The following is a 24,573-nucleotide window of genomic DNA, read 5'->3' as shown; positions in this document are numbered from 1 at the left end:
AGGGTTACCATTGGTCTCTTTGTTGCCTCGGATTAATGCCCTCCTTGCAGCCCTCTCTTGGCAGGTTTGTTGTCGTGCCATATTCTTTAAATTTTTTAATAATGGATTTAATGGTGCTCCGTGGGATGCTCAAAGTTACGGATATATTTTTTTATAACCCAACCCCGATCTGTACTTCTCCACAACTTCGTCCCTGACCTGTTTGGAGAGCTCCTTGGTCTTCATTGTGCCCCTTGCTTAGTGGTGTTACAGACTCTGGGGCCTTTCAGAACAGGTGTATATCTACTGAGATCATGTGACACATATTGCAGACAGGTGGACTCTATTTAACGAATTGTGACTTCTGAAGGTAATTGGTTGCACCAGATCTTATTTAGGGGCTTCATAGCAAAGGGGGTGAATACATATGGACGCACCGCACCACTTTTCCCTTATTTATTTTTTTAAACAAGTATTTTTTTTTTACTTCACTTCACCAATTTTGACTATTTTGTGTATGTCCATTACATGAAATCCAAATAAAACCCATTTGTCATTGGGTTATTGTGTGTAGATTGATGAGGGGGGAAACAACAATTGAATCAATTTTATAATGTGGCTGTAACGTAACAAAATGTGGAAAAAGTCAGGGGGTCTGAATACTTTCCGAAGGCACTGTAAATTAGACCCAACAACGTCTGTCTGCACACACTTTATCCCTGCATGTTAATCACTGTCCCCTCTAATTCACTATGATTATACTGGCAAAAGCAGTAGTCATTCAGTCAATGTTCTGCTCCCCACCTGGGGAGGGGAGAGGGGAGAACCAATAAGATAAGGTTTGTGTTCCAAGGGCCAACGTTTACTTTTTTTAATTTGGCTATGATAGTCTATTTAAAATCAGTCTTACAGTATTTAAATCTGAAGACAGTATGGTTTGAAGTGACTGTAATGCATTAGAAGAGTATTGGGCAGTTCAGAATAACATCAGGCAATCACTTTGTATGATATTCTGTATAGAAAAGAACATCACTAACCACGTTACCATCCAGCCATGTCATGTGGATTAATTACCTGATGCATGAAAAAAGTAACGGCACTGGGCTGATGGAAAACATGAAATGCCGGTACAATTTTATAAATGACTACAGACTATTTGTTTGTTCGACATGGTGGGATCTTTTTGTGTCCGTAAAATTAATTATGTGAGAAATGGTGGTTGAAACGCCTTTATGCGCAAATATTTATATAATAACTATCAAATCGAAGTAAATTTGGAGTCACGCTGTGTGGTCCTCCTACTATGACTCGAGAAACGATGCAGTTTATTAGGCTCCAGATTAAATAAATGATGATGAACTTCACAGGGTGGTGAAAGTGCAAGGTGATGGGCTTGATGCTCCTTTCCCATAAATATCGAAGGCCTTATTCTGTGAACATGATGATCGATGCTTGGCTGAAGTTTGACAAATACAAATAATATCGCTCTCATCCATAATAATTTCATATTATAGGTAGTCTACCCGCGAGATGTTGGCTAGGGGGCATGTGCCAAGACCAAACTGAGCACATTTTCTATATAACGCAAACTGACAAAACCGTCAATAAAGTTGAAAATGCCATGGAAACTAATTTAACTTCTATTTCTAATTTGATACTGTACATGGGAATTTATATTCATATTAAAATCTATCCCAAATTGGATGGAAACCTAGCTACTACTAACCAGTGGTGTAAAGTACTTAAGTAAAAATACTTTAAAGTACTACTTAAGCAGTTTTTTGGGGTATTTGGCAAGTTTTACTTCACTATATTCCTAAAAAAATAATGGACTTTATACTTGTACATTTGTACATTTTCCCTGACACCCAAAAGTAGTCGTTACATTTTGAATGCTTAGTATGACAGGAAAACGGTCCAATTCACGCACTTAAAGAGAAAAGTCCTGGTCATCCCTACTGCATCTGATCTGGCGGACTCCCTAAACACAAATGCTTTGTTTGGGAGTGTTGGAGTGTACCCCTGGGTATCCGTAAATATTTCAAAAATCGTGGTTTGGTTAATATAAAAAGGAATTTTGAAAGATTCATACTTTTATTTTTGATACATAAGTATATTTAAAACCAAATACTTTTTTACTTTTACTAAAGTAGGATTTTACTGGGTGACTTTCTATTAAGGTATATTTTATTCAAGCATGACATTTAAGTCATGACAGGACTGACGGTAAAGTCATGACAGAACTGATGGAAACATGTTTTGGTAGACTGTTGGTCAAATGAATCATGTGAGAAATGGCGGTGGAAACACTTATGCGCTAATATTAATAACCATTAAAGTTAACTTGGAGTTACGCTATGACATGTTGTGTGGTCCTCCCACTATGACTCATCAGGAAAACATGCAATTTATTAGGCTACAGATGAAATCAATTATGATGAACTTCACAGGGTGGTGAAAGTTAGCTCCTTTCCCATAATTATCGAACATGTAACATGTAACATATAACATGATAATTGACACCTGGCTGCCATTTGACAAATAACAATAATCTATCTACTTTGTCTATATTAACAGTTCGCAGATACAGTGTGAGTAGACAACAACCTACATGATGATTTTATTATGGACATTATTTGTATTTTTGTCAAAAGGCAGCCAAGCATCAATCATCATGTCATCAGAATAAGGAGAATCAAACTCATCACCACAATGTGAAGTTCATCATCATTTATTTAAAATCAGTAGCCTAATAAACTGCATGCTATCCCGGGAGGACCACACAACATGTCATCGCGTGACTCCAAGTTTACTTTAATATTGTAACGACCTGACTAGATCATAAAGGAACAATTGTCCAGACAGAGGGTTGAGTTTACGAATTGACGGTTTATTACCCAACTTTACACAGGCTACTGTTTGGCCGTAGCCCACGCCAAATAAACGAAAGATACCCCACAAGCCAACCGTGACCTTCTCTTGTGAAGGCCAGACGTAAGAGAGAGAACAAAGGCTAAACCTGGTCTTAACTTCCAATGCTCCATCCCCCTGCCCAACCCCCCTCCACGCCACTCCGCCAACCGCAAACTGCAGAACATTCCAGGCATTCCCGTGATTGGCAGCTAGCAGGTTGATTGGCATGTCGGATCCCGCGAACACTGGGTACTGGTAAGTACAACACAACCACCTACTAGCCTAACACATAACACACAGCTGTCTGTGCGGGTCGCTACAATATGATGGTTATTATATAAATATTTGCACATAAAAGCGTTTCCACCGACTTGTCTTGCATAATAAAATGTTACCAACACAAAAAGATCCCACCTTTGGAAAGTTACACAGAGGCTCTCAAGGGGTGGTCACAAGAGTGATCACGGAGGTGTGTGGGGGTTTCCATCGGTGCGACCACGGTGGAAAGTCCAGTCTCCACCATGCGCATCCACTCAGAATATGCTGATTTGGCTCTCGCCTTCTGTAAGAAGAGGGCGACTAAATTACCACCCCATCGATGGGGGGATTGTGCGATACATCTCCTGGTAGACGCTGCACTTCCCAGGAGTCACGTGTATCCTCTGTCACAGATGGCGGCTATGTAAACATATGTCTCAGAATCTCTGGGACAGGGATACATTCGGCCCTCCACTTTACCTGCCTCCTCGAGTTTCTTTTTTGTGAAGAAGAAGGATGGGGGTCTGCGCCCGTGTATTGACTATCGAGGGATCAATCAGATCACAGTGAGGTGCCTCTCATCGCCAGTGCGATCGAGTAAATGCACGGGGCGCGCTTCTTCATAAAATTGGATCTCAGGAGCGCTTACAATCTGGTGTGTATCAGGGAGGGGGACGAGTGGAAGACTGCATTTAGTACCACCTCAGGGCACTATGAGTACCTCGTCATGCCGTACGGGTTGATGAATGCTCCATCAGTCTTCCAGGCCTTTGTTGACAAGATTTTCCGGGACCTGCACGGGCCGAGTATGTGTCCCTGGTGCGCAGGGTGCTTGGTCGACTGCTGGAGCATGACATGTACGTCAAGGCTGAGAAATGTCTGTTCTTCCAACAGTCCGTCTCCTTCGTAGGGTACCGCATTTCCACTTCAGGGGTGGAGATGGAGAGTGACCGCATTTCAGCCTTGTGTAATTGGCCGAATCCCACCGCGGTAAAGGAAGTGCAGCGGTTTCTAGGGTTTGCCAACTACTACCGGAGGTTTACCCAGGGTTTTGGTCAGGTAGCAGCACCATTACCTCACTCGGCTCCCATGCCGGCTCATCCGGATCCCTCTTTGGCGTTCATAGTGGAGGTGGACGTGTCCGAGGCTGGGATAGGAGCTATGCTCTCTCAGCGCTCGGGCACACCACCAAAGCTGTGCTTTCTTTTCGAAGAAGCTCAGCCCGGCGGAGCGAAACTATGATGTGGGGGACCGGGAGCTGTTGGCTGTTGTTAAGGCTCTGAAGGCATGGAGACATTGGATTGAGGGGGATAAACACCCTGTTCTCATCTGGACTGACCACCGCAATCTGGAGTATATCTGGGCGGCGAGGAGACTGAACCCTCGCCAGGCAAGGTGGGCCATGTTTTTTACACGTTTTGTTTTCACTCTATCCTACAGACCAGGTTCCCAGAACGCTAAGGCAGACGCACTGTCCCGGATGTATGACACAGAGGAGCTGTCCATGGATCACACTCCCATACTTCCAGCCTCTTGCCTGATGGCACCGGAGGTGTGGGAGCTGGACGCAGACAGTGAGCGGGTGTTACGCACAGAGCCCACTCCCCCCCAGTGTCCAGCTGGGCGCCTGTACTGTGTCTGCTGCCCGCAACCGGTTGATCTATTGGGCTCACATGTCACCCTCCTCTGGTCACCCTGGCATCGGTCGGACGGTGCTTTGCCTTAGTAGGAAATAATGGTGGTCCACCTTGGCCAAGGATGTGAGGGTTTATGTTTCCTCCTGCTTGGTGTGCGCCCAGTGCAAGGCTCCCAGGCACCTTCCCAGAGGGAAGTTACAACCCCTACTTGTACCACAACGGCCATGGTCGCACCTGTCGGTGGACTTCCTGACGGATCTTCCTCCCTCACAGGGCAACACCACGATCCTGGTCGTTGTGGATTGCTTTTCTAAGTTTTGCCATCTCCTTACTTTGCCCTACGGCCCTACAGACTGCGGAGGCCCTGTTTACACATATCTTCCGGCACTACGGGATAACTGAGGACATAGTTTCTGATCGGGTCCCCAGTTCACGTCCAGGTTCTGGAGAGCGTTCATGGTACGTCTGGGGGTCTTGGTCAGTCTCACCTCAGGCTTTCACCCCGAAAGTAACGGGCAGATGGAGAGAGTAAACCAGGATGTGGGTAGGTTTCTGCGGTCATATTGCCAGGCCGGGGGAGTGGGCGGCGTTCATCCCCTGGGCAGAGATGGCCCAAAACTCACTCCGCCACACCTCCACTAACCTCTTTCCTTTCCAGTGCGTACTGGGGTATCAGCTGGTTCTGGCACCATGGCATCAGAGCCAGATCGAAGCTCCTGCGGTGGACGAATGGTTTAAGCGCTCGAAGGAGACCTGGGACGCCGCCCATGTGCACCTACAACGAGCCATGAGGCGGCAAAAGGCGAGCGCCGACCGCCACCGCAGCGAGACCTCGGTGTTCGCACCGAGGGACCGGGTCTGGCTCTCGACCCGAAACCTGCCCCTCCGCCTGACCTGCCGGAAGCTGGGCCCACGGCCATTCAAAGTCCTGAGGAGACTGAACGAGGTATGAAACAGGTTACAGGTTCCCCCAGATAAGCGTATTAATCCCTCGTTCCATGTGTCTTTCCTCAGGCCGGTGGTGGCTGGTCCACTCCAGGAGTCTGAGGTGCGGGAGGTTCCTCTGCCCCCTCTGCACATCGAAGGGATCCCGGCGTATGCTGTTCGAGCCATCCTGGACTCGAGGCGTCGGGCAAGGGGCCTTCAGTACCTCGTGGAGTGGGAAGGGTACGGTCCAGAGGAGAGATGCTGGGTGCCGGTGGAGGACGTTTTGGACCCTTCGTTGCTGTGGGAGTTCCACCGTCTCCACCCGGCCCCGTGCCTCGTTCTCCGGGTTGTCCCCGAGGTCGGTGTCGGCGCGCTGCTGGAGGGGGTGAGGGGAGTACTGTCACGACTTCTGCCAAAGTCGGTCCCTCTCCTTGTTCGGGGGTGTCCGTTGACGTCACCGGCCTTCTAGCCACCGCCGAGCCACTTTTCATTTTCTATTTGTTTTGTCTTAGTCTTACACACCTGGTTTCACTCACCCAATTACCTGTTTATTATTTAACCCTCTGTTCCCCATGTTTGTTTGTGAGTGATTGTTCTTTGTAAATCGGTCCATTATTGTGGGCTCCTATATTTTCCTTGTATTTTTGTCTATTGAGTAAAGTACGTTGACTACTCATTTCTGCTGTCCTGCGCCTGACTCTCTACACCAGCTACACACAGGACCCCATTACAGTTAGGGTATATGCAGCAGTTTGTGTCGCCTGGCTCGTTGAGAACTGTGTGAAGACCATTTCTTTCTAACAACGACAGTAATTAATTTGCCAGAATTTCATGTAATTATGACAGAACATTGAAGGTTGTGCAATGTAACAGCAGTATTTAGACTTAGGGTTGCAACCTTTTCGATAAAATACGGAACGATTCCGTATTTCACTGAAAAAATAATGTTTTGTTTTCAAAATGATAGTTTCTGGATTTTACCATATTAAATGACCCAAGGCTCGTATTTCTGTGTGTTTATTATATTATAATTAAGTCTATGATTTGATATTTGATAGAGCAGTCTGACTGAGCAGTGGTAGGCAGCAGCAAGCTCTTGAGCATTCATTCAAACAGCACTTTCCTGCGTTTGCAGCTTTTCGCAATGCTTGAAGCACAGTTCTGTTTATTTTATTTTTTCACCTTTATTTAACCAGGTAGGCTAGTTGAGAACAAGTTCTCATTTGCAACTGTGATCTGGCCAAGATAAAGCAAAGCAGTTTGACACATACAACAACACAGAGTTACACATGGAATAAACATACAATCAATAATACAGTAGAAAAATCTATAAACAGCATGTGCAAATGAGGTAGGATAAGAGAGGTAAGGCAATAAATAGACCATGGTGGCGAAGTAATTACAATATAGCAATTAAACACTGGAATGGTAGAATGTGCAAAAGATGAATGTGCAAGTAGAGATACTGGGGTGCAAAGGAGCAAAATAAATAAAGAAATACAATATGGGGATCAGGTAGATTGGATGGGCTATGTACAGGTGCAGGGATCTGTGAGCTGCTCTGACAGCTGGTGCTTAAAGCTAGTGAGGGAGATATGAGTCTCCAGCTTCAGTGATTTTTGCAGTTCGTTCCAGTCATTGGCAGCAGAGAACTGGAAGGAAAGGCGGCCGAAAGAAGAATTGGCTTTGGGGGTGACCAGTAAGATATTCCTGCTGGAGTGCGTGCTACGGGTGGTTGCTGCTATGGTGACCAGTGAGCTGAGATAAGGCGGGGCTTTACCTAGCAGAGACTTGTAGATGACCTGGAGCCAGTGGGTTCGGTGACGAGTATGAAGCGAGGGCCAGCCAACGAGAGCATACAGGTCGCAGTGGTGGGTAGTATATGGGGCTTTGGTGGCAAAACGGATGGCACTGTGATAGACTGCATCCAATTTGTTGAGTAGAGTGCTGGAGGCTATTTTGTAAATGACATGGCCGAAGTCGAGGATGTTTATGACTTCAAGCCTATCAACTCCTGAGATTAGTCTGGCAATACTATAGTGCCTATAAGAACATCCAATAGTCAAAGGTCTATAACTACAACCTAAAACTTCTTACCTGGTAATATTGAAGACTCATGTTAAAAGGAATATCAAGCTTTAATATGTTCCCTTGTTCGGAGCAAGGAACTTAAATGTTAGCTTTCTTACTTTCTTCTCCAACACTTTTGCATTATTTAAACCAAATTGAACATGTTTCATTATTTATTTGAGGCTAAATTGATGTTATTGATGTATTATATTAGGTTAAAATAAGTGTTCATTCAGTATTGTTGTAATTGTCATTATTACAAATAAATAAATAAAAATGGCAGATTAATCGGCATCGGTTTTGTTTGGTCCTCCAATAATCGGTATCGGTATTGGCGTTGAAAAATCATAATCTGTCGAACTCTAATCCAGACACCCATTCCTCACACACACCTTCAACACTGACTCAATATCCAGACACACATTCCTCACACACCTTCAACACTGACTCAATATCCAGACACCCATTCCTCACACACCTTCAACACTGACTCAATATCCAGACACTCATTCCTCACACACACCTTCAACACTGACTCAATATCCAGACACCCATACCTCACACACCTTCAACACTGACTCAATATCCAGACACCCATTCCTCACACACCTTCAACACTGACTCAATATCCAGACACTCATTCCTCACACACACCTTCAACACTGACTCAATATCCAGACACCCATACCTCACACACCTTCAACACTGACTCAATATCCAGACACCCATTCCTCACACACACCTTCAACACTGACTCAATATCCAGACACCCATTCCTCACACACACCTTCAACACTGACTCAATATCCAGACACCCATTCCTCACACACACCTTCAACACTGACTCAATATCCAGACACCCATTCCTCACACACACCTTCAACACTGACTCAATATCCAGACACCCATTCCTCACACACCTTCAACACTGACTCAATATCCAGACACCCATTCCTCACACACACCTTCAACACTGACTCAATATCCAGACACCCATTCCTCACACACACCTCAACACTGACTCAGACACCCATTCCTCACACACACCTTCAACACTGACTCAATATCCAGACACCCATTCCTCACACACACCTTCAACACTGACTCAATATCCAGACACCCATTCCTCACACACACCTTCAACACTGACTCAATATCCAGACACCCATTCCTCACACACACCTTCAACACTGACTCAATATCCAGACACCCATTCCTCACACACTTCAACACTGACTCAATATCCAGACACCCATTCCTCACACACACCTTCAACACTGACTCAATATCCAGACACCCATTCCTCACACACACCTTCAACACTGACTCAATATCCAGACACCCATTCCTCACACACACCTTCAACACTGACTCAATATCCAGACACCCATTCCTCACACATCTTCAACACTGACTCAATATCCAGACACCCATTCCTCACACACACCTTCAACACTGACTCAATATCCAGACACCCATTCCTCACATACACCTTCAACACTGACTCAATATCCAGACACCCATTCCTCACACACACCTTCAACACTGACTCAATATCCAGACACCCATTCCTCACATACACCTTCCACACTGACTCAATATCCAGACACCCATTCCTCACACACACCTTCAACACTGACTCAATATCCAGACACCCATTCCTCACACACATCTTCAACACTGACTCAATATCCAGACACCCATTCCTCACACACACCTTCAACACTGACTCAATATCCAGACACCCATTCCTCACACACACCTTCAACACTGACTCAATATCCAGACACCCATTCCTCACACACACCTTCAACACTGGCTCAATATCCAGACACCCATTCCTCACACACACCTTCAACACTGACTCAATATCCAGACACACATTCCTCACACACACCTTCAACACTGACTCAATATCCAGACACCCATTCCTCACACACCTTCAACACTGACTCAATATCCAGACACCCATTCCTCACACACACCTTAAACACTGACTCAATATCCAGACACCCATACCTCACACACGTTCAACACTGACTCAATATCCAGACACCCATACCTCACACACCTTCAACACTGACTCAATATCCAGACACCCATTCCTTTTTTTTACATGGAACATATTGCATATTTTGCTTTCTTCTCCAACACTGTGTTTTTGCATTATTTAAACCAAATTGAACATGTTTCATAATTTATTTGAGACTAAATTGATTTTATTTATGTATCATATTAAGTATTAATAAAAGTGTTCATTGTTCATTCAGTATTGTTGTAATTTTCATAAATACAAATATATATAAACAAAAATCTTCCGATTAATTGGTATCGGCTTTTTTTAAGTCGTCCAATAATCGGTATCGGTTTCAAAAAATCATAATCGGTCGACCTCTAGTCGGGACCCCTAATTTGGGAAACACTACTGTGTTTCCCAGGTTTTGGCCTTTCTAGGGAGTTTTTCCTAGCCACCGTGCTTCTACACCTGCATTGCTTGCTGTTTGGGGTTTTAGGCTGGGTTTCTGTACAGCACTTTGAGATATCAGCTGATGTAAGAAGGGCTATATAAATACATTTGATATGATTTGATTAATCCTTCTGGTGCTTCATTCTCACCCTCGCTCTCCTGTAACTGAAGCTGGTTTCCCAAACCACATACTAGATGTCCTGCAGTTGTTCTTTAACAGATAATACTGTACATGTGATATGGTAATACTGGAATTGATGAGTTATTCTCTCTGCTTCCCGAAGCAAAGACATGCTATCTAAAGGAAAGCTTAGTTGGGAACCGGTGTGCCCTTTAAGCATTTCTGATTCCTCCATTTTGACATGGTTTTGGAATCCTGAGGATAAAGCATTGAAGAACCTGTAATATTATGGCTTCAGGCCTCCGTCTATAAAGCTTGGTGAATCAGAGGCAGAGAAAATGTCACTCTCTCTTACATCCCATTAAACCCTTCTAAAGCCCAGCAATATGATCCAGTGGAAGCTAATATTAATGCGCCTAGTCTCCCTTTGAATTAGGACAGGCTTAACGACCCAATATGTTTTACCATACAGTAGCCACTAAATGATATCATCCTGAACAATCTGCTCCTTGCTTTACATTAAACATATTACCTTGTATTACAAAACCAATGAAACTTAACAGAGTTCTGTGATTTGAGATATTTACTCATTCACACCGACCCCTTAAGAAGTTAGAACCATAGGCCTGGACTTAGAATGAGATTCATTCTACTTCTATGGCTGGTACATTGAATGAAGAGATGCAGTAGAAAATAAATCACATTAAGCCAACCCCTTCCCCATGGCTTTTGTGTGTTAGCCTTCCTGTTGCAGCTATTAACAATGTTGCCTCTACACTCCAGTACAGCAGTGCAGTGTGAGTGGAAACACAACATTCGCTGATAGAGTGATGAGGCAGTGAAGTATGTCATTGGAAATCAATGGCTTGGATGAGGCATTGCATCCTGCTGCTTTATTATGACACTATGACAGTGAGAGGCCTCCATCTACCAATGAGAAGTCATGATTCCCTGACTGATGGCTCCATCTACCAATGAGAAGTGGCCCACACAATGACATTTAACTAAATTCTGCATCTGTATTACCTCCTGACCTTTCTGGCTCATCTGGGCTCATTCTGGAGATGATAAAGCCTTTATTAACTGCTGCTACAAATACAGTTCACACACACACCTTGTAAATATAATCAATTCCACCCACCAGGAGCACATTCTCAAGGTTTGTCTGAATGTTTCTTTACCAGGAAATGCTGAGCAGGTGGGGAGGGCACGCCTTAATATCTTCTTCATAATGGCTTTGGCCTGGCTAGCCTCCCTCAGTGTCAGAAGTAGTGCACTAAATAGGGAACAGGGTGCCATTTGCAGCTATGCCGTTCCAAGTTAAACTCTCTCCTGACAAAATAATTACAGGCCAACGATAATGGATCACCTACTACAGATGTAGTCCACAGACAATATCCCCCAGCATTCCTGATCCCGATCCCTCGGCCCAAAAAAGGAAATCCCATGATGCTAAGTAGCGAAGCCGAGCCAAGGCTAGGGAAATAGAAGCCAATTGATAAGAGTAAATCCAATCAACCTGTGCATCTGTTTGTCTGACTGACAGTCAGCCTTCCACAGCCATGTGATTGTGTGCGTGTGAGAGAGTGGGAGAAGCGCTGTAAGTCCAAGCCACTCCCATTTGAAATCTCCATGAGGTGTGTTGTTGTAGGGGTAGCCTATGGTAGATATTGACTGTTAAAGAGAGCGTGGAAGAAGTAAATGGAGCACCGACACATCTATTCTCTAATCATTGGCCAGGCGCATAGATCCCGCCTGCCTGCAGGACCTCATCTTTTAAGTTGTATTATCAGCTTACTAGGGTTGCAAAGGGAGGGTATATTACTGGAAACTTTCTAAGTTTACCAGTAAACTACCAGAATGTGTGTCTTTTAAGGATTTTATGTCATCTATAAGAAAACATCTAGTGGCCCTTTTGGGCACTTAAGGTGCCTAATGAGCTCTGGCCCTGTGTGGCCTTTTCACATGTAAAATATATCAAATAAAATGATTTTAAAATTTACAAAAATAGAATGACAAAGATGCAAAACATTATCCTAAATATAAATTATCGACTTAGTGAATACCATTGGTGTTTAATATGGTTTCAGCAGGAAATATCCTTTATAATGTTTTGCGTCAAACTGGTGGCAGTTGTGAAAAATGTAAATAGTTGGAAGAGTTGCAGAGTTCGTTGAAAATAATGCCACTGTTGATTTGATGCTTTTTTTCATTAATTAGGTTGTTTTAGGATGAGAATTGGACCACTTTGACTCTGTCCCGGTGAGTCATGTGGATGTCTATGAGCCAAGACTTGCATCATCATGTGCATCGTCACCATCATGTGCATCATGTTCACCACCACTATCATCATCATCACCACCACCATCACCACCACCACCATGCTTGGTTTGCAGAATGAGGCCTTGTCTATTACAGAGCTATTACATCACTCTTGGCTGTATGTGGCTAATGACCCTCCTCAGCCTCTTAAAGGGCCCATAAACACTGATCTAGCATCAGATTACCCTACCACCAATCTAAATCTTAACCATTAAAGACTGAAAACGACATCTGGCCTTAGATCAGCATCTAAAGGCAACTTCATTTGCTACTATGTAGTAGGATACCTGATGCCAGCCATACATTTTGAAACAAAGGAAAACATAGATAGAACCAGTGTGAGCACTGCAGCATAGAAGCCTTCAGGGCAATCAGTGGGCACGGTCAATAAAAATAATGGCTTATCCTCATTATTAGGAAAATACAAAAGGCTTCTGTTTATGGTGACATCATGCTTATTTCCCTCCACACATTGAACAAACTACTTTCATAGAGATTATGCTTTTGCAGGCTACGAGTCATCCAAAACGAACAATCTTCGTGTGTGTGTGTGTGTGTGTGTGTGTGTGTGTGTGTGTGTGTGTGTGTGAGCTGGGACCAAAGTAACAAAGCCTACCATCAGCAAGGGCATTGAATATGAAACATGGCTGGGTCTTTCAGCATGACAATGATCCCAAACACACCGCCCGGGCAACGAAGGAGTGGCTTCGTAAGAAGCATTTCAACGTCCTGGAGTGGCCTAGCCAGTCTCCAGATCTCAACCCCATAGAAAATCTTTGGAGGGAGTTGAAAGTCCGTATTGCCCAGCAACAGCCCCAAAACATCACTGCTCTAGAGGAGATCTGCATGGAGGAATGGGCCAAAATACCAGCAACAGTGTGTGAAAACCTTGGGAAGACTTACAGAAAACGTTTGACCTCTGTCATTGCCAACAAAGGGTATATAACAAAGTATTGAGATAAACTTTTGTTATTGACCAAATACTTATTTTCCACCATAATTTGCAAATAAATTCATAAAAAATCCTACATTGTGATTTTCTGGATTTTTTTTTCTCATTTTGTCTGTCATAGTTGAAGTGTACCTATGGTGAAAATTACAGGCCTCTCTCATCTTTTTAAGTGGGAGAACTTGCACAATTGGTGGCTGACTAAATACTTTTTTGCCCCACTGTACCTAGTAAATAAAGATTAAATAAAAATTAATTTAAAAAAGCATTGTAAGACAGTCATTGCCCAGTTTCAGTGATGATGAATATCTTCAGAAAATATCTACACAGTCAAGCATCTCATTTCAGTCTCTCTCTCAAACAGCCGTTTCCAAACTCTGCCAAGGCTATGTCATATGACAACACAGCCATAACATATTCATCTATTCTATTTATATTTATTTAGCCAGGATGGTTGACTCAGTAACACCTGTCACTGTGTTCCTACACCAAAGCACCATGGTGGGAGTTGAATCACCAGGCTTTTATTGACAATTACATGAAGTTGATGCAAAGAGTCAATATTTGCAGTGTTGTCCCTTCTTTTTCAAGACCTCTGCAATCTGCCCTGGCATGCTGTCAATTAACTCCTGGGCATTTCATCTGACCATATGACATTCTCCCAATCTTCTTCTGGATCATCCAAATGCTCTCTAGCAAACTTCAGATGGGCCTGGACATGTACTGGCTTAAGCAGGGGGACACATCTGGCACTGCAGGATTTGTGTCCCTGGCGGCGTAGTGTGTTACTGATGGTAGGCTTTGTTACTTTGGTCCCAGCTCTCTGCAGGTCATTCACTAGGTCCCCCCGTGTGGTTCTGGGATTTTTGCTCACCATTCTTGTGATCATTTTGACCCCACGGGGTGAGATCTTGCGTGGAGCCCCAGATCGAGGGAGATTATCAGTGGTCTTGTATGTCTTCCATTTCCTAATAATTGCTCCCACAGTTGATTTCTTCAAACAAAGCTGCTTACCTATTGCAGATTCAGTCTTCCCTGCCTGGTGCAGGTCTACAATTTTGTTTCTGGTGTCCTTTGACAGCTCTTTGGTCTTGGCCATAGTGAAGTTTGGAGTGTGACTGTTTGAGGTTGTGGACAGGTGTCTTTTATACTGATAACAAGTTCAAACAGTTGCCATTAATACAGGTAACGAGTGGAGGACAGAGGAGCCTCTTAAAGAAGAAGTTACAGGTCTGTGAGAGCCAGAAATCATGCTTGTTTGTAGGTGACCAAAAACGTATTTTCCACCATTTTTTGCAAATAAATTAATTAAAAATCCTACAATGTGATTTTCTGGATTTTTTTTGCCCCACTGTATATGCAAATTGCCGTCATACAAACCGAGGCAGCAGACTTTGTGAAAATTAATATTTGTGTCATTCTCAAAACTTTTGGCCACGACTGTACACACAACACCCCATAATGACAAAGTGAATACAGGTTTTTATAAATGTTTGTCGTGAACCTTGAAATTGAGCTCAGGTGCATCCTGTTTCCATTGATCATTCTTGAGATGTTTCTTCAACTTGACCTGTGGTAAATTCTATTGATTTGACATGATTTGGAAAGGCACACACCTGTCTATATAAGGTCCCACAGTTGACAGCACATATCAGAGCAAAAACCAAGCCATGAGGTCAAAGGAATTGTCCATTGAGCTCTGAGACAGGATTGTGTCGAGGCACAGATCTGGGGAAGGGTACCAAAACATGTCTGCAGCATTGAAGGTCCCCAAAAACACAGTGGCCTCCACCATTCTTAAATTGAAGCAGTTTGGATCCGCCAAGACTCTTCCTAGAGCTGGCCACCCGTTCAAACTGAGCAATCAGGGGAGAAGGGCCTTGGTCAGAGGAAGTGACCAAGAACCCTATGGTCACACTGACAGAGCTCCTCTGTGAAGCATGGTGGTCGCAGCATCATGCTGTGGGGATGTTTTTCAGTTTCAGGGACTGGGAGACTAGTCAGGATCCAGGGAAAGATAAATGGAGCAAAGTACAGAGAGATCCTCGATGAAAACCAGGCTCCAGAGTGCTCATGACCTCAGACTGGGGCGAAGGTTCATCTTCCAACAGGATAAAAACCCTAAGCACCCTAAACACAACGTAGGAGTGGCTTTGGGACAAGTCTCTGATTGTCCTTGAGTGGCTCAGCCAGAGCCCGGACTTGAACCCGATCAAACATCTCTGAAGAGACCGGAAAATAGCTGTACAGCAATGCTCCGCATCCAACTTGAGAGGATCTGCAGAGAAGAATGGGAGAAACTCCCCAAATACAGGTGTGCCAAGCTTGTAGCGTCATACCCAAGAAGACTTTAGGCTGTAATCGCTGTCAAAAGTGCTTCAACAAAGTACTGAGTAAAGGGTCTGAATACTTTTTATTTTTATATACAGTACTGTGCAAAAAAAATTGATCTATTAACATGTCTATTTTGGAAAGCATTCTTACTTTACAGCATTTTTCCACACCTGCCTAAAACTTTTGCACAGTACTGTACATTTGCAAACATTTCTAAAAACCTGTTTTGGGGTATTGTGTGTAGATTGATGAGGGGATACATAAAAATATATATATATATTACAATAAGGCTTTAAAACCTCTTTAAGCTAGGGGGCAGTATTTTGATGTTTGGATGAAACACGTGCCCAAAGTAAACTGCCTATTTCTCAGGCCCAAAAGCGAGAATATGCATATAATTGGCAGATTAGGATAGAAAACACTCTAAAGCTTCCAAAACCGTCAAAATATTGTCTGTGGGTATAACAAATCTGATATTGCAGGCGAAACCCTGAGAGAAATCCATCCAGGAAGTGCTGTTTTTCTGAAACAACTCTTTTCCATTGCAAGCCTATCCTCCATTTAAAGGGATTTCAACCAGATTCCATTCCCCATGGCTTTCACAAGGTGTGAACAGTCTTTAGACGTTCAGGCTTTTATTCTAAATAATGAGTGATGATCACATCGCGTCAGTGGATAGCCAGATGTCCTCAGATTTGTGCATGCGCGCGCGCTTGGAGCGAGACTTTTCTTTCTCTCTTCTATTGAAAAGGCTACCGTCCGGTTGAAATATTATCAATTATTTATTGTAAAAACAACCTGAGGCTTGATTATAAAAAACGTTTGACATGTTTCTACGAACTTTACGGATACTATTTGGAATTTTCGTCTGCCCGTCGTGACCGCACGAGCCTGTGGATTTCTGAACAAAACGCGCCAACCAAATGGAGGTTTCTGGATATAAAGAGAATCTTTATCGAACAGAACGAACATTTATTGTGTAACTGGGAGTCTCGTGAGTGCAAACATATGAAGATCATCAAAGGTAAGCGATTCATTTTATTGCTTTTCTGACTTTTGTGACCAATCTACTTTGCTGCTAGCTGTTTGTAATGTTTTGTCTGCTGAGAGCTGTCTTCACATAATCGCATGGTTTGCTTTCACCGTAAATCCTTTTTGAAATCTGACACTCCAGGTGGATTAACAACAAGTTAAGCTGTGTTTTGGTATATTGCACTTGTGATTTCATGAAAATGAAATATTTGTTATAATTTAATTTGAATTTGGCGCTCTACAATTCACCGGATGTTGACGAAATTGATCCCGCTAAAGGGATCTGTGCGCCAAGAGGTTAATGTAACAAAATGTTTAAAAAAGTCAAGGGGTCTGAATACTTTCCAAATGCACTGTATGTTGTTAGATGTACAGATGTATGGTTCATGCTGGGAAGGACAGGATTAGGGACCGAGGAGATGGGGATATTGTAGGAGCAGACAGTGGTGACTGGTGAGCACTGTTTACCTAGGCTGGCATGGCTTGAAATTGGAGGAGCAGGAGGATGGAATGGGAGGGAACAGGAGAATATCACTATATAGGGAATAGGGTGCCATTTGGGAAGCAGCGAACAACTGAATTCTACAATGACAATGCAAGAGCACAGTCATTTTGTTGTTCCTTGAATAAATGCAATTTCAATAGCATTTTTGTAGGTTATCTATAGTTATGTACTTAAATATATAAATTGACAAATTTGGCACATTTGGGTATACTCCTGGCAGACTTGATACAAAGTATTGTGTAGTGATATAATTATTCACTGGATCAGTCTGAAACTTTGCACACACACTGCTGCCATCTGGTGCCCAAAATCTAAATTACAGCTAGACTCCTATCTAAATGTTTGGTATTTCTCTTGCATTTCAAAGACGGAAAAAAACATGTATTTTTGTTTGTATTATCTTTTACCAGATCTAACGTGTTATATTCTCCTACATTAATTTCACATTTCCATAAACATCAAAGTGTTTCCTTTCAAAAGGCATCAAGAATAATAATATCCTTGCTTCAGGTCCTGAGCTACAGGCAGTTCAATTTGTGTTTGTCATTTTAGGCAGAAATTGGAGGGAAAAAAGTGTCCGATCCTGGGTTACCTCAGTAGTTGGATGGACAAAAATGTCCCTTCTGCTTGACTGAATTCATTCTAAATGTATAGTCTGTTATTGCTATCCTTGTGAGGCAATCCAGGTGTGCATTGGTCAGTCTGTTTCTCTGTTTTTGTTTCACAATGTTCATTGTTGAAAATGTTGCTTCACATGAATAAGTGCTGACAAAAAATGATGTCACCTTTTGCACACACTGCTTCAGAAGTGGATACTCTGTGTCTGACACGAGGCTCCAGAAATGGGAAACACCTGATCTTAGTTCACCTTGCAATGTGTCATTTGCCTGCAGCTCCACTATCGTACTCTCTATTCCAGCACGATCAGGACAGAGGGCTGTGATGACTGGGGTCAGAGATGACACTGGCACATGAAAGAGGTTCTCAATGAAGTTGAAAAAGTGTTTGTACTCCATGATACCATTGAATCTTGACTCAAACTCTTCCAACACACGCACAAATGCATCAGAGCTAAATGTTGCAGTATGTTTGGGTTGGATGTGGTGACTGCTCTGAGTTTTGGGAATTAACAAAATGTCAGGTATGAACAGTGTGGTGACTTTATTTGGAAATGCTGTGACCAGACGTAGCATTTTGTACTGAATTTGAGCTTTCCCTTGGAGCTGGAGATTCACCGTGTTCAGGTGGCAGGGGATGTCACTTAAAAAAGAAAGCTTTAATATCCCTTGTGGATCATCCATCTCTGGCTCCTCTCTCCCCTGGCTTGCAACAAATTCACGGATTTGACTACTTGCTGCATCACATTCTAAGTCACAGTCTGAGTGTAGCCACAAGTGCTTCCTGAGGAATGATACAATGAAACGTAACATATTTGCCAATATCCTCTTTTTCTCATCAGGCCTATGAGTCCCGTCTCCTTCCCTCGCATGTTTGGGGCGCCGTCAGTGGACACAGATCCCAGATTTGATCAGTCAATATCATTATCAGCAAAAAAAGTAACAAGGGCTTTCAGAATATCCTTTCCTCGTGTTTGTCCCTGAAGGGGCAGTAAACATAAGTTCCTCTCTGAACGACTTGTTTTGAGGGAAACGGACCCAAACACATAATTGGGCAATGTTCCTTACATCAGTGCTTTCATCAAGTACAATACTAAAAACAAGGCGCCACGGATATGTCAGTAATCAGTTGCTAACCGATGTCCTCGCTGATGTCTTCTATGTTTCTTGTTATGGTCGAGTCTGAGAGTTGCAGTCCCTTAATTTGCTTTAAAAGATCTTCCTTGTTTGTAAAATTGGCTGAGGCCAAAAAACATTCTTTGACAATCTACGTCTGTGATGGTCTTCTTGTTACTCGCGAGTATCCAAGCAAACTCATGTGTTGCCTCTGTCGTTTTCTATGCAACACTGCTAGATCTGTCCATCATTTGTTGTTGTCCTTCGAGCTGTCTTTTGAGTTGCGCTATTTTGTTGTCTCTGAGGTTGCTTTGAGGTGGATATGTTTTGTCAAAGTGGGCATGGTGTGACTGGAAATGTTGCTCTCAATTGACTGTCTTCTGGCAAATTAGACAAAGTGAGCTAGTCCCATTATGCAGTACAAAAAAATATTTGTCTGTCCATTTCTCTTGGAACTATCTGTGTTCTTCTTGAATTGAAGAATTGAATCTTAGCCACTGGAGCCACGTTTGCTAGCTGCATTTCCCCCGCGCCATCTTCCTGATTTTCCTGGTTCTCCAGTGGTTGTTGGTTCATACTGTAGCTGTCACATTGTTCTGCAGCTCTTCCCCCTCATTTTCATTGTCAATAGATTTAGACTGCAAAATTAGCTAGTAGCAAACTGACATGTGTCAGTCGCTGTAGCTGAGCAGTTGCCTTCTATTTCGGCAAACGTTCTATTTCGGCCTTTCTGTTCAACAGCTGCGCTATACTGCCATCTATCTGCCGTCCAGAGAACAATCGATATATTCAATGAAGTGATTCAGCCCTGCATTAAACACCTTGAATTGAAACTGTATCATTATTAAGAATGGAAAATATGAAAATCCCAGCGAGCTGCAAATTAAGGGCTCATGCGGCCTGCGGGCCACGCAATGAGTACCACTGGTATAGGCCAACAGCTAAACACAGAAGAATTTGTTCAATGTCAATTATTTAGTGTAAAACACTAGCAACTTGAATTAGTTTCATTGGTTACTATAAAGTTTGTGATTTTAGCTATTATTCTTCCATTCCATAAAACCAAACTTTCTATTTCCTTATAAGTCAATATAATTGGTTGTGCTGATGAAAAGTAATATATTGAAATAGGAAAGAAGGGTCATGAAAGCTAGCAATGGGAAAGGTCCTCTCTGTGACCTTCATCACACTCTAGTTCTGGCAGCAGCAGCAGTTCTGCCGGAAGCAGTGTTCTCCCCCACAATGGTTCAGGTTGAGTAGTTCCAGCTGTCTCTCTCTCTCTTTCTCCCCCTCTCCTCGTATCCTCTCTCTCCCTACAGTGGGACAGATAGATCTCCTCTGATCAGGGCTGAGGTATCATGGTCATAGTATGGCAAATTTCTCTGTATGCACAGTGGTATCTAGTTACTGTTAAGACAATGATAGGTAGAGATGATACAATTGGCTAACAATGGGCTAGCAAAGGAAGGCTTTAACCTTGAGTGCTCTCTCTCCCTCTCTCTCTGACATCATTAACGCTTGTGAATGGATGCTTGTCTTTTTATGTGGCACAACATTGTTTTCTCTGGCTTGGCATTACTGAATGAGCCAGCCTGCTTTTAAAATGCATGTTTACATCTATTTTATCATAATACTGCATTTGGTTGAATAGCAACCTCTTTCAGTAATAGGAAGTCTCTCCTAACAAACTAAAATATTGGAATGTTCTGTAGGGAGGCTAAAGTTTAAGAGGGTTCTCAGGAACAACATTTTGTTCTGGATTGCCAAGATTAGTTTAGAATCAATGTGGATAATCAAAGTCATGCTACAGCAGCATTCAACTGAACAGTGTAAACCCCTTCAGCCTCCCAGCAGGCCTCAGCTCAGGAGAGGGAGCCTGGCAGGCTGGGGAGAGGAGAGGGAGGGGCTCACTGTGACATGGCGTAGAAGAGACCATATGAAAGTCAGACAGACACACACACCTTCTATGTCTAGGTCGGACTCAATCAGAGGCATGCATGCCTGTCTGTCTGCTTTGCGCAAGATCAGTCAGTCACTGTTCAATAATTCATTGGTCAGAGATAATGGTGGCCAGTCAGTCCTTCCTGCTCTGACATGGGCCATTTTGGAATCATTCTGATTGGATACCCATGCTCACTGTACTGTAAAGCTGCAGAAATAAACAGTATAGCTGCTATTGGTATGTCCTGTACATACAGGATAAATATTAATGTTGCATGTTTCAACATGTTTTAGTAAATACCAGGGTTGGGGTAAATTCCTTTTTAATTCCAGTCAAATCAGGATGTACACTGAAATTCCAACTCTTCAATGCTCTTCAAAGAGGACATTTGGAATTGCGTTTACTTTCTGAAATTGAAATGGAATTGACCCCAACCCTGGTAAATACTTACTTGACCAAACTATTGACCAGAACCAGACAAATCTGACTCAAATAGTAGATAGGCTAGCTACTCACTTGAGACCCTATTTACATACTCATAATTTGTATTGTGTGTACATGTGTTTTTATTACTCCTGTTTATGTATCCCGACAGAATGTCACCAGGCTCTCATTTCGTGGCCCGAGGTCTTACCTTTACTGTATTCATCTCAATCAATAGTTTGTTAACCCCTGAAATCGTCAAACAATCACCCCTTCCTGTTAGCTAGTATCCAGCTGTTATTATACTAATGTATCCTGACACACATCACGTGACTAACCTAACCCAGTCAAACCAGACCAAGCTGTCCTGAGCTGGCCTGGTTACACATCCACCACACAGATGTATGATTTTCATTTTATCACTCTTGTTGCTGAGAATTTTCCTTCAAAGCATGAAATGCAAACTTGTAGTGTATTTGAGGTAAGTCTTCTAGAGTTTGTAATTAACACTGAAAAATGCATTAACCACTAAAAAAGTATACATAAATTATAATGGGTTGGACTGAAATCCTAGAGGGCGGCAGCTCTCCAGGAACAGGGTTTGACTGAAATCCTAGATGGCGGCAGCTCTCCAGGAACAGGGTTTGACTGACATCCTAGAGGAGGGCAGCTCTCCAGGAACAGGGTTCAACTGAAATCCTAGAGGAGGGCAGCTCTCCGGGAACAGGTTTGGACTGAAATGCTAGCTCTCCGGGATCAGGGTTGGACAGAAAACCTACACAGAAGCAGCAGTCCAGGACCAGGGTTGGACTGAAAACCTACAGGAGGATAGCTCTCCAGAAACAGGGTTGGAGTGAACCTAGAGGAGGGAGTAGCTTTCAAGAAACATGTTTGGAGTGAACCTAGAGGAGGGAGTAGCTTTCCAGGAACAGGATAGGAGTGAACCTAGAGGAGGGTGTAGCTTTCCAGGAACAGGGTAGGAGTGAACCTAGAGGGTAGCTTTCCAGGAACAGGGTAGGAGTGAACCTAGAGTAGGGTAGCTTTCCAGAAACAGGGTTGTAGAGAACTGCTCTATACAGTGCGAAAGGAAAAACAACAAATATGTTACAGAGGGATACAATAACCTGTTCTCAGTACAGGCACATTTAGTATTGAAAACAAACTACCCTCATAACTGATAAATAGCATGCAGCTATGGCATGACAGAGCAAAATGTGTAAAATATATTTTATTCAGTTGTATGAGGTCATTATGAAACAAATCATGAAACGGCTAATACCAGTAAGGATACTTAACAACAAACATATCATACAAGGATTCAAGGCAAGTGCTGCGTTTATGAGATAAATAGGCCCAACCTCAACCAATCTGCTCAATGAACTCCATTCCAAACAACCTCCGAGTGTTTCTTTCCTGTGAGATCTAAAGCATCAATAATAACAGAAAGCTTCAAAGAGGATTCTGGGGCTGAGAGCGCGAGAGAGAGAGAATCCGCATCTCATCCTCCTCCTCACCTGAGACAGCACCAACACACACACACCTCCCGTCGTGAACAGGGGTGGGGAATAGGACACAGGGGACGTGCTCCAGTAATGGTTCCTGAATCTGACACCACACCTCCAAAACACATCATACAGTCCTGGACCAGGCGGTAACATAAGGAAACTCGAGAGACTGCAGCTAATACTGTAGGCACAACAGGCTAGCTAGGCTAATAATAACATACAGTACCAGGCCATAACATGGACAACATATTACAAAGATTGCACATGGCCAAGGCACAACAGGCTAGCTAGGCTAATAATAACATAAAGGCCTAGCAAGGATAGTGAGCCAAGTCCCATACTAATCCCATGCTGTCATAATGAAAAGGACAGATTTCGTGGCTGTGCTGGGATGTTGTTGGATGGTGGATGATGTTAAGGAGGTCCAGTTCGCATCCCAAATGGCACCCTGTTCCCTATTTAGTGCACTACTTCTGACACTGAGGGAGGCTAGCCAGGCCAAAGCCATTATGAAGATGATATTAAGGCGTGCCCTCCCCACCTGAAACATTCAGACAAACCTTTTTCTTCCCTTTCAGGGTGGGATTAAAAAACAGCAATGTAGGAGGAGAGGAAAGGGTGGGATGAAAGGATTGTGTGGCCTTTTTGTTTCGTCAGGCTCATGCAAAAGGGAAGGGAAACTACCTGACACATCCTAGACCTAGAGAGATGGGTGGAGAACATGACAATCACATCCCATAAAAGGAGCAACAGCTAACGGTGGTAGCAGCTTATAGCTACAGGCTATGGCTGGTAAAAAGAGGTAATGATCCAGCTATTGTCCATCCCAGCTGGGGGCTGGGGAGTTTGTGTATGCGGCAGGCAGACCCTTAGCTCTGCAGGCCGCCTGGCCCCTTTAGCAAAGCTGCCTCTCTCATTCTAATGGTGTTAGCATCAAACAGCCCATTAAATCAGCCTGCTTGAGAGGATTACACACACACCCTCCCACTGCCTGCTTGTAAAACACACAACAGTCAAACACAGAAAACCCAGCACCTACCTACCATATCCCTTTTCGCGTCCACATCATTTTCCTTTTGAGTGTTGATGGAGACTGTGCTGCAGCGCGACATGAAGCAAGAGAAGGAGGTGCTTGATGTTACCCACTGCTGGGCTGATAGCTCCTGCTTCCTCTCGACCAGACCTGCGTGGATGATAATGATGATGATGCGGTGCCTTTCAGGAGAAAGGCCCTGCCCGTTGCCTTGGAAACTACAAAGTGATGGAGAGGTGGTGCTGCGTGGCAATTGGTCCCCCCCCCAATGAGGGGCTCCCTTGCTGGGACTGGGAGGGTCATGGCTCGAAGGGAGCCATCTTTTGTCAGAATTGACCTTTCGTAGCAGGTTTAAGAGAATTTACGCAGCAAATTAGGGGAATAAACATGGCAGGTTAGGAAAGGAGTTAAGGTTAGCTAAAA

The 24,573-nt window shown here is 43.5% G+C and overlaps 1 protein-coding gene across 1 annotated transcript in view; it reads right to left on the bottom strand.

Moving 5' to 3' along the window:
- LOC139384056 (A-kinase anchor protein 6-like) overlaps positions 1-24,300 on the bottom strand; it is a 246,674-nt gene extending 222,374 nt beyond the window's left edge. The window contains exon 1 of the mRNA XM_071128691.1: positions 24,161-24,300. The gene's annotated coding sequence lies outside the window, so the exon portion shown is untranslated. The remainder of the gene's footprint in view (positions 1-24,160) is intronic.
- Positions 24,301-24,573: the final 273 nt, after the last annotated feature.

Source organism: Oncorhynchus clarkii, chromosome 25 (assembly GCF_045791955.1).
Source record: "Oncorhynchus clarkii lewisi isolate Uvic-CL-2024 chromosome 25, UVic_Ocla_1.0, whole genome shotgun sequence".
NCBI lineage: Eukaryota > Metazoa > Chordata > Actinopteri > Salmoniformes > Salmonidae > Oncorhynchus > Oncorhynchus clarkii.
Note: the sequence above shows the minus strand (reverse complement) of the source record. Positions and strands in the feature narration are given on the sequence as shown.